This window comes from Camelus dromedarius, chromosome 28 (assembly GCF_036321535.1).
Source record: "Camelus dromedarius isolate mCamDro1 chromosome 28, mCamDro1.pat, whole genome shotgun sequence".
NCBI classification, from domain to species: domain Eukaryota; kingdom Metazoa; phylum Chordata; class Mammalia; order Artiodactyla; family Camelidae; genus Camelus; species Camelus dromedarius.
The window spans coordinates 9,121,733-9,132,024 of record NC_087463.1 but is presented as its reverse complement, the minus strand read 5'-3'; positions in this window follow the sequence as shown (position 1 = coordinate 9,132,024).

Below are 10,292 nucleotides of genomic sequence, written 5' to 3'. Positions count from 1 at the left end.
AATTAAAAAAAAAAAAGGAATGAAGGAAAGGAGAAGGCTTCCAGGGAAATGTGGCACTTGAGCTGGAACTTGGGTCATGTGGGGTATAGGTGGCCTCGAGAAGGCAGAGGATCTTTGGAGGGGAGTCTGTTGCAGGCAAGTCATAGTGAGAAGTAGATTTAACTCAGAGAATCTATCCTGAGGGCAGGAGGTCAGAGCATTCTGAGGCAGACTAGAAAGTCCCATTTTCCAAATGAGTAAAAGGAAAATCAGCCAAACTCCACCAGATTTCAATGGAAATTAATTGCCTTAGAAGTTCAGTAACTGGACAGCCATCTCAGGCATGCCTCAGAGCGGGCCCCTCACCTCCTTTCCCACTAGGAGCACAGTCTTTTTTGTTTTTTGTTTTTGTTTGGGGGAAGCAATTAGGTTTATTTACTTACTTATTTATTTTAATGGAGGTTCTGGGAATTGAACCCAGTACCTTGTGCATGCTAAGCACGCACTCTACCACTGAGCTGTAGCTTCCTCAGAGTTTTTGGTTTTGGTTTAGAGGTTTAGGCGCACAGTCTTGACGGCACGGTTACCATGGCTGGACAGGATCATTGGACTGTTGACCCTGGGAAGGAGAAGATGTATCATTAGGCGACAGGCAATGGGAGCCCACAGGTTTTCGCAGCTTTGAGAGTTGGGGCCTGAGTGCTCGGCTGACTTCTGAGGCCAGTTGAGAGGTCAGAGCTGAGGGCAGCAGGGATGGTTGCTGAGGGCAACAACCTTGACTGTTAGAGGATTAAATGAGATGATACAGGAGCAGGGTTAGTGCCCGACAAATGGCAAATGCTGTAGTGCAACATCATAAATATTACAGAGCCATCGGTTCCTATCCTTGCAGCAAAATGACTTAGCTCCCTGGAAGTGCTCCATTTCTGCTCCTAGTCGAGGTGGTTCTGGTCTGGAAGAACAGTTTGACTTTCTCAAAAATCTAACATCTTTCTAATGCTTAGAAATGCTTAACAGTAAGCATTCATATGTGTTTGCTGTTCTATAAGCAAGTCCACCTTTACCTGTCCTCACCGTAGCCACAAGCACAAGACAGGGATTGCTTTTTCTTTTTGTGATGGAGGCCTAACAGTCATACAGTTAAATGTGTGACGTGCACAGCGTGGGGGATGTTCACACATGGGCTCCCGTATAACCACCCGATCAAGACATGGGACGTTTCCAGAATCCTAGAGGTTCTCATACCCCTTCCGGGCAATGGCCCCTCGGAAATAACCACTATGCCAACTTCTGCTGGCATCCGTTGGTTTTGCCTGCTCCTGAAATTCATATACGTGGAATCATACAGAACATAGTCTCCTGTGTCTGCTCTCTTTTGCTCAGCATAACATATGTGTGGTTTCTCCGTGTCCTGCACATTTACCTGTGGGTCAGTCTTTGTTCTTGCTGGGCAGAGTTTCATGGTTTGGAGACACCCCAGTGCACTTGTCCCTTCTCCTGTGGGCAGGGGTTATTAGACAAAGTTTACAAATGAGATTTTCAGGGTCAGAGTGACTTGGTCCCTTGGCCCCTCAGGTAAGGCCGCCGGGAAGTTCAGGACATGAACTGGAGTGGCCTTGCTCCAGATCCAGGGCTCTTTCTCACGTACCACTTTGGAGCAGTGCTTTCTGGATTTCTTTTTTTTTTTTTTTTTTTTTTTTGTAGGTGGCAGAATTTTGAACTGCTTGACTTAGTTCAAATCCACTGGACTAAGGAGTTCAATCAAAAAGTCAAAGCAAACAATAAAAAAAACTCATTTTGTCTGCTGGAAATCCTCATGTGAAAATGTAGGTAGGTACTTAGAATAAACACCGTGCCCAGGGTAAGCTCTGAATAAATGCTTGATAGTCCCACCTCACATGGAAGAAGTCCTGGAGTGATGGATTCAGTCCTTCAACTCTGTGTTTATAGCTACAGTCTGAGTGAGACAGGGTCGGGGTGGAGAAGTACCTCTGTTTCCCTACAGGGTGCTCCTCGGTGGTTAGCTGGCCCGTTGTGTGTGCATGTGTGAACTTGGCATGCTACTAATCATGGTGAACTTCCAAAACCCTGCTGTGCATGTGGGCACACCCCTCTTCCTGTGTCACAAACCCAGGCACGTTGCTCTGCCCTGCAGGTCTGAGCTCCCAGGACCTCTCTCCCAGGAACCAGCCGGGGCCCCTCTAGCTTTTCTCAAAGGACTAACTGCTGGGTCTTGCTCCAGCCCAGGGAAGCAGCCAGGGTCTGGCACTGACTCGGGGAGAGAAGTGGAATGCAGCTCAGAGTGACTTATGGCAAACTAGGATGGGAAAATAGAGCCAGAAAAGGACTTGGAGCAATTACACAAAACAACAAATCATTGCTTTGAACATACTGCAAATCAAATCCTTAAGGATGGAGTCAGAGATGGAGGGAGGACCTGTGGTGGATGAGGTCAAGTCTTGTCCCAGGAAAATCAGGATATAACATAGGGAACCAGGTAAAGATGAGGGCATTAGGACAAGACAAGGATTTGGTTCCTACCACCAGACTGTGACAAGGCTTGGTTGTAAGGAAGGATCCCAACGGCTGGACATGGGGTGTGGTTTAAGGCAAGATGAGTGTCAAGACTGAGTTGGACAATTTACTGACTTTGGGCTTAAAATGGGTGGCAGCTGCAGGGCTGAGCGTGCCTGTGGGTGGTACTGGAGGCGTGAAGGGTGGAGAGCCAAGAGCTGGACAGTTATTTCTCCAGCCACTTATGGAATAAGCATTAGACCAGCTTGAGCAGGAAAAGCAAAATACTTGAGTCAAAAGATACCTTTTGCGGGGGAGGGTAAGCTCAGGGGCAAAGCGCGTGCTTAGTATGCACGAGGTCCTGGGTTCAATCCCCAGTACCACCATTTAAATAAATAAATAAATAAACCTAAATCACCAAAAAAACAAAACAAAACAAAACAAAACAAAACAAAACAAAACAAAAAACAAAAAAACAAAACCCAAACCAAAGAACAAAGCAAAACAGCAATAACAAAAAAACCCCAAAACAACAAAAAAGAAGATTCTTTTCAAAAAAGGGGGGGTACTTTTGTATGTACGAATTTTACAGCTTAATTTATGGAGTAACACATGTTGAAGGAGAAATAAAAATGAAATCGTAAATGAAATGCCTCCTCACACTCCAAAGCTGTCGAGGCTGGGGATGCAAATATTACGGGAGGCGTCAGCAGGAGGCTGCAGACACATAGCCCTGGAGGGGAGGAGCCCCGTCCCACGCATGTGCTTGCACAGGAGGAGACGCCAGCAGGGTTTTCCTTGCTGGGTGGGTGCCACTGCGCTATCGCCAAGCGGGCGCTCCTTGAGGGAGGGGCTTGCTGGAACTTTTTTGTCTCAGCTCCGGGCTGGCTTTATGGATGCTTGTTGAATAAATGGTGAAGAAAGGAAAGAAGACTTTGCCTCCGGCCCCGTGTCTGTCTTGATGGGACAGATCAACCCCTGGACAAGGACATCCTGAAAGGTCACCTCTTAGGGGTTGAACTGTGTTCCTCTCAAAAAAGGATATGCTGAAATCCTAACTCCGCCTCCCCCAGTATCTCCAAATGTGACTGTATTTGGAAATAGTCTCATTGCGAGTGTAATTAGATAAGATGGGTCACACCGGAGTAGTGGGCCCTTAATCAATATGCCTGGTGGCCTTGTAGGAAGAGTAGAAGACACAAAGAGACAGACACTCTTGGGAAGAAGCTAGGTGATGACGAAGGCAGAGATGGGAGGGATGCAGCTGCAAGCCCAGAACGTTACTAGCAAACCAACCACCAGCAGCCGGAAAAGGTGAGGAAGGGATCTCCCCTCCAGGCCTCAGAGGCGGCGTGGCCCGCCGACACCTTGATGGAGGCTTCTAGTCTCCAGAACCATGAGGTAACTCATCTCTATGGTTGTAAGCCACCCAGTTTGTGCTTCTTTGTCATGGCAGCTTAGGGAACTCGTATATCACTCACACTACCACTTCATGCTGGAAAGGACCAGGCTTACATGAGGCCGTCCCTAAGAAGAGCGTAAAACATCCTCACAGGGGGAAGGAAACAATAAACAAACGAGTAAGGAGAAAATATAATATGCTAGATGGTGATAACGGCACAGGGGAAAATAAAGGGGGATGAGGATATGGAAGGACAAGGAGACATTCAATTTTAAATGAAGCAGACAGGGAGGACCTCATGGGAAAAGCTCTGAGGAGGTGAGGGCTGAAAACCCTGGGCAGGGAAAAGGCACCCAAGAGGGACCAGCTGTGAGATGTGCAGGAAACACAGGGCTGGCACTGGAGCGGAAGGGGTGGGAGCAGAGCCCAGGAGTCGCAAGGACCCTGGCTGGTACCCGAAGTGAGATGTGGCGTCCTCAGAAGGTTTGTGCATGGGCAGATCTGGGGGACAGAAGGAGAAATTTTGGCGTCAGGAAGCATGGAGGCGGGCAGGAGGCCAGAAAGAGAAGGATGGGGTTCCCCCCAGTGAGGACTCAGGGCGCTGAGAGAATGAACAGTGACCAGGCAAGAGCCAGGAGGCAACACTAGACTCAGAACCAAAGGCATTAAAATGGAAACATTCATGTCTGATGACTTGTTCATGCATCTTCCCTTTAGAGGTGTTCGTATTTTGATAGTAGGTGCCTAGAAGTACAAAGCACCACTGGAAAAGAATGAACCATTTTCCTAGGACAGACCAGAGCCACACGCCACAGTATCTCTTAATTAGCTCAGAAGCGGTGGGAAAGGGGTATTTCCTGCAAGGCTGGAGAGTTTACATGTAGCTAATTTGAATGACGTGGAGTTTGAATATGCAAGGTGTTTTCTGCGCTCTGAATGATGGTTACTTGTCTGTGCTCTAAATAGCTCTTGTTAAACCGGTAACGTTGGAAAAAGCTAGACTTTTCCATCAAGGCTAGTGTTCCATCTGGATTGGTCTCTGGGCATCCTTTCAGCCACTGGACATCCCCATGCACCCCTAGCCACAGAGAGCAGCTTGGCAGTTACAGTAGGGGGAACCTCATCTGTGTATTCACTTTCTTTTCTTTCTTTCTTTTTTTTAACTACTGCATTAAAATATTGTCTTGATTATTGAGATTTTGGTGCCCCCTTAAATTTTGGGCCTGAGGTGAATGCCACACTTGCCAGCAAGTTCAAGTTTCTTGAGAATGAGCTCACTGTGTTTGGAGAGCAGGAAAAGGGTTTGTGGCTGTAAGAGAACAGTAAGGAAGGAGACAGACAGGAAGAAATGAGGTCAAAAGCACAGAGGGAAGTGAAGAGACCAACTGGGCGGCTCCCTGCAGTGTCCAGCAGGAAGTGGCTGGGGCTCGGTGGAGCGTGGTGGCAGTCTCAAGGGAGAGAGGTGGCAGGTTGGGGTGTACTTTGGAGATTGGGCTCTTAGGCCTTGCTGATGGATTAGAACTGAGAACTGAAGGAAAAGGAGGAATCAAGGATGACTTACAGGTTTTTGTCTTGATGGTAGGTGGTGAAGCCCTATGTCAATGTGGGGAAGATGTGGGGAAGAACAGGTATGGGAGTGAAAATCAAGACTTTTGCTTGAGACATGCATGTGGGAAAGTCAAGTAGACAGCTGGATGTTTGAGACTGGGCTGCCAGACACATTTTATTTATTTCTAACTATCTAGTACCTTGTCAGTTTTTTGAAACATGGTGGGCATTTAGTAAATAATGGTTAGATTTATATTTTTTTAAAAAAAGGATCAAGAATCTACAAGACTCAGAGTTGGAAAATGAACTAGGTTTATTTGGTCATATCATACACTTAGGGGTTTTGTTTGTTTGTTTTTCGTAGATAATTATTGCTGACCAAGAAGCTTGATGTGGTAGCTATAAGTAATAAAGCAATTCAGGTCCAAATTTTGCCTCATACACACACACTCATTAAACAAGCCTTCATGGGCAAGGAGGTAGAGAATGATCGTACAGCTGGTTTTGTAAGCGTGATGAAGTCCCAGAGTTCTGACCTTTTAGTGGCTCTGACCAATAAAGCAAGGTCACTTGTGGTTGACCTGTATGAAAGGTTCATTTACTGCAACATTTCAGAGGCAGGATTTCATGCCTTCTAGTCAGCATTAAACAATCAGAAATTCTCCTAAACCATCGGCTGGACACGGGACCAAACTGGGATCCAGCACTGGATGCAGGTTACAAGGCATTCAGGATGCTTATTCTGTCTGGTTCAGCAAGGGTGAGGAATGTCTCCAGCCAATCCAAAAAGCTTGAGTATCTTTAATTTCGCCAAAGAGAGCCGACTTTGAACATCCATCCTGCTATTTAAGAACTAAACAAACAAAAAAAGAAGTAACCAGTTTCACCAATAACAGCTCATTTGGACATTGGTATGGTAATTAGCCAAAACTTGAGTATTTAAAAAAAATTTTTTTATTGAGTTATAGTCATTTTACAATGCTGTGTCAAATTCCAGTGTAGAGCACAATTTTTCAGTTATACATGAACATGCATATATTCATTGTCACATTTTTTTTTTGCTGTGAGCTACAAGATCTTGTATATATTTCCCTGTGCTGAAAACTTGGGTATTGATTGAGATATGAGTAGCAGAAGGACTTGTAGGCTATGTATATGGTGTGGCCTTTTCTGATCTGCCAGCTGCCCATCCTGGAATATAAATTCATCATAGCATATTACCTGGCTACCCCTAGAATTAAAATTCAAAATAAGTGCATATACAGAAGTATTTCAAAGTTTATTAAAGATACTGTCAATCCCAGGTACCAAATAGACTAGAAACATATCCATGTAATATGGGAAGGCTTCGTGGAGAAGGTGGGACATGGGGCAGGCCCTCAAAGCAGAGGTTCTCGACTGTGTTCTGCTTTAGAATTACCTGGGAGTTTTTAAAGACCACACTCCAGAACAATTCAACTGGAGATTCTGGGATGACATACAGGGATCAGGCCTTTTGAAGTGATTCCCAGGTGATTTCAATATGTAGCCAAGCCCAAGAATCATAGCCTTAAAGAATGGGTAGGATTTGGAAACAACATATTCTAGGCAGCTTTTATTAATTTACAGGGTTGTGTAATTAATACAATCCCTGGGATCCATCCTCAGCCCAACCTCTGGCTTTGGTTCCCTCTCTATCTCAGAACATGAGAAAATCTTACCTGGAATCAGGCAAACGCTTGAACCCACAGCAAGACCTCCGTTTAATGGTTCACTTTTGATTTATTGAGTGATACAGGGTGATGAGTATGCTTTCTGAGCAAGGTGGGTGGGTAGAGATTGTGAGTGAAATTCTCGGGTACTCAGGCAGGGTTTGTGAACCCCGATCCACCTCCTAGTTCTTCCCAGAAATATCTGGGCCGCGAGCAGCTCAGCTGGCAAGCCACAGCCTGGCAAGCCACAGCCTGGCTTTGGGCGGGTCCGCCTCCTCTTGGAGTCTCGGTTTTTTCCTTTGTAAAGTGAGAAAGCTGGACATTGATCTCTTTAAGGCCCTTCCAGTTATGACTTTGGAAGATCAGAAAATGATGGAATATTGAAAATGAGAGAGAAAGCAAAACTAAAACTAGCTGTTGGGAAAAGTGTCCAGAAGAGGGCACAAGATGCCAGTGAATTGACTACTGTGTCCCCAGGAATTCTCCCAAAAGGGCACCTGCAGCCGCTTGCCTGAAAGCAGGTGAAGGTGAGACGGGCATGGATTGGAGGGCTGGGGGCTCTGGGTTACTTTAGGGGGATTTATGGACTGTGGGTGCTTGGGCGGCTGCATCACGTTTACTCAGATCCACGCCACCTCATTTTTCTCCTCTCTTCTCTCCATCCAAGCCCCCAAGGTCACTCCATCCTTGGGTGAAGGGGGGGGGGTGTCATTACAGTTATTTACTCAATAGCCCTTGGGTCTTGGAACAGCTTCTATAACCAGAGTTTTTGGAGGTTTTGGGAAAGTGTAAACCCCACTCTTTTTTCTCCCTCTTCCCCCAAGAAAGGAATCCAGCCCTTTTGCAGCAGAGTCAGGATGCCTAGCAGGAAGCAAAGCCTTTCATTCCATTTAGGATTAAAGTCAAGCTTTAAATGAAACTCCCCTCATGGGAACACAGCACTTACGGGCTTACCGAGTTGTAAAGCACTGATATCAAATCATCCAAGGGAGCAAGATTTGCCTTTTTTTTTTTAATTTGAGGTTATCAATACAGCATTGTGACAACAGCTCTAAACTTTCTTTGGTGTCATGAACCAGGTGTATGGAGGGCAGCCACCACAGCACAACCCCTGACTCCCAGTGGATGTGCAGCCCATCCAGCGGCAGAATCTACAGAATCCTCGACAGTGATAATTCAGCCTCTGCTTGAACTTGTCCAGGGACAGCAAGCTCACTTTTCCATGAGTGGCATCTCTTAAACAGTTTCTATTAGGAGTTGCACTTTGTGGTTGTGCAATATCTATCACCCTGAAATTTCCTCCCTGTGGTCTGGGGCTGGCCTCCATTAAGTAAAACCAGTCTAATCCTTCTTTCACATGACAGATTTTTAAGTATTTGAAAATAGTTATGATGTCTGCATCTCCCTTTTTGGAGCCCCCAGCTCTCATTGGTCCTTAGTGCCCAGAGTCTTTTCTCACCCAAACCAAACCACCCCCGTGATCTTCAACAAGTCTCATGTATCAGGGCTTCTGCACTCATCACCCACCTTCACCCGCGGAGGAGTGGCCAGTGGGAAACGAGGCTGGAGTCCTTGTCACGGTATCTCCCCAACAGACTGACAGAAATCATGGCTTAAGCCCGTACAGGCTGAGTGCTAACTCAGAGCAGGTGAACAGTAAGTCTGCTTTGCCCCAAGAGAGACTTGGAGGTGACCACTGAATAAAGTGAAAGGGTTCCCCCTGTCGGGCTCTTAACATCACTTTAAACCTTGAAATCCTAATAAAGACCTAATTTGGGAGGTTGTGTGTGGAAGCAGCCGCCCTTCACTCCATGGGCTTCGGACTTTCTCGTTCTCAAACTCTCTCAAGGAATTTTGAAAACCATGTATGTCTTCACACATTTTTAGGTTAAAGACTAATATTTTTAATAAGTTTAATAGTTGGAAAAGATGTAATTTCTGGCATATTGTAGATATTTTCAGCTTAAAAGAAAACTGTCATATCACTTTTAAATAAACCCAGTGGACTCTAATCGCCATAGCAATTTGATACCCTCCATTGTCCATTTAAAAACCACGCAAAAAAGTTCTTTGAATCATTCATTTTTTCCCTTGAGCCTAAAATTCCATTCCATTTCCCCATAGAATTTTATCCTACATTTTTTATGCTAGAAATTTTTAATAATCATCGTATAATACTTAACTATAATAAAAATATGTATCTAAATTAATATAGTTAACATTTTTCAAGTAGTCAAGTATTAAAGTTATCTTGAAATGAATGATCACAAATGGTATTATTACTCAACTTCAAAAATCTCTTCCTACTTTTATCGCTGACATACGTGCTATGTTTTTGCTTACATAAATACATAGATAGGAAAGAAAATTTTGTTAGAACAGTGTCCCTCAATTTTTTGAATTCCTTCTGAGTTGTCAAAAATCACATGGTGATCCATCAAGAGATTATTTTTAAAAAATCTATCAGCTGACAACTGGCTTAGGTCCTCCTTTAATTTTGTTGATAACAGAGTTGGGAACCTACCTGACCTGCACAGAATGTGGGCCCTTCATTAGAGCCACTCACTCTCTCAAGACCAAAGTTTCCAACTGTCCTTTCTTTTGGTGTCCTGGAGGCTTCTGCTTCCCAAGGGAAGCACTGCCCTACTACTCGGGAGGACTGAGAAACGTACCTTTCTTCTACAGCGTGAGAAGTGAGAAGGGTGATCTGAGAATGAGACCCCCCCCCAACTGCAGACCTTTTTTTGGATAAAGTAGTGTTTAGATTTGCCAGTAGATTCAAGATCTGGAAATTGATTTTCTTAAACTATGAATGAACAACTCCCTGAAAAGTCTTGGCATATACCAGGGGACCACAAACCCCAGTTTGAAGATGCCGCCTTAGCAGGTGGGAGTATTTGGGAAACCAACCTACCATGAGAGGAGAAGAGAAATTGCTAGGATGAAGTTCTTACCAGTGAGACACTTTTTGTATGCAATTTTATTAGTCATCTATTGCTGCATAACAAATTACCCCAAGCCTTAGTGGTTTCAAAGAGCACACAGTTATTTTTCACAGTTTCTATGCATCACAGACTTTATTATCTCACAGTTTAATTAATTAATTCACTAATTAATTAATTAGTTTTTACTGAAGTAGAGTCAGTTTACAATGTTGT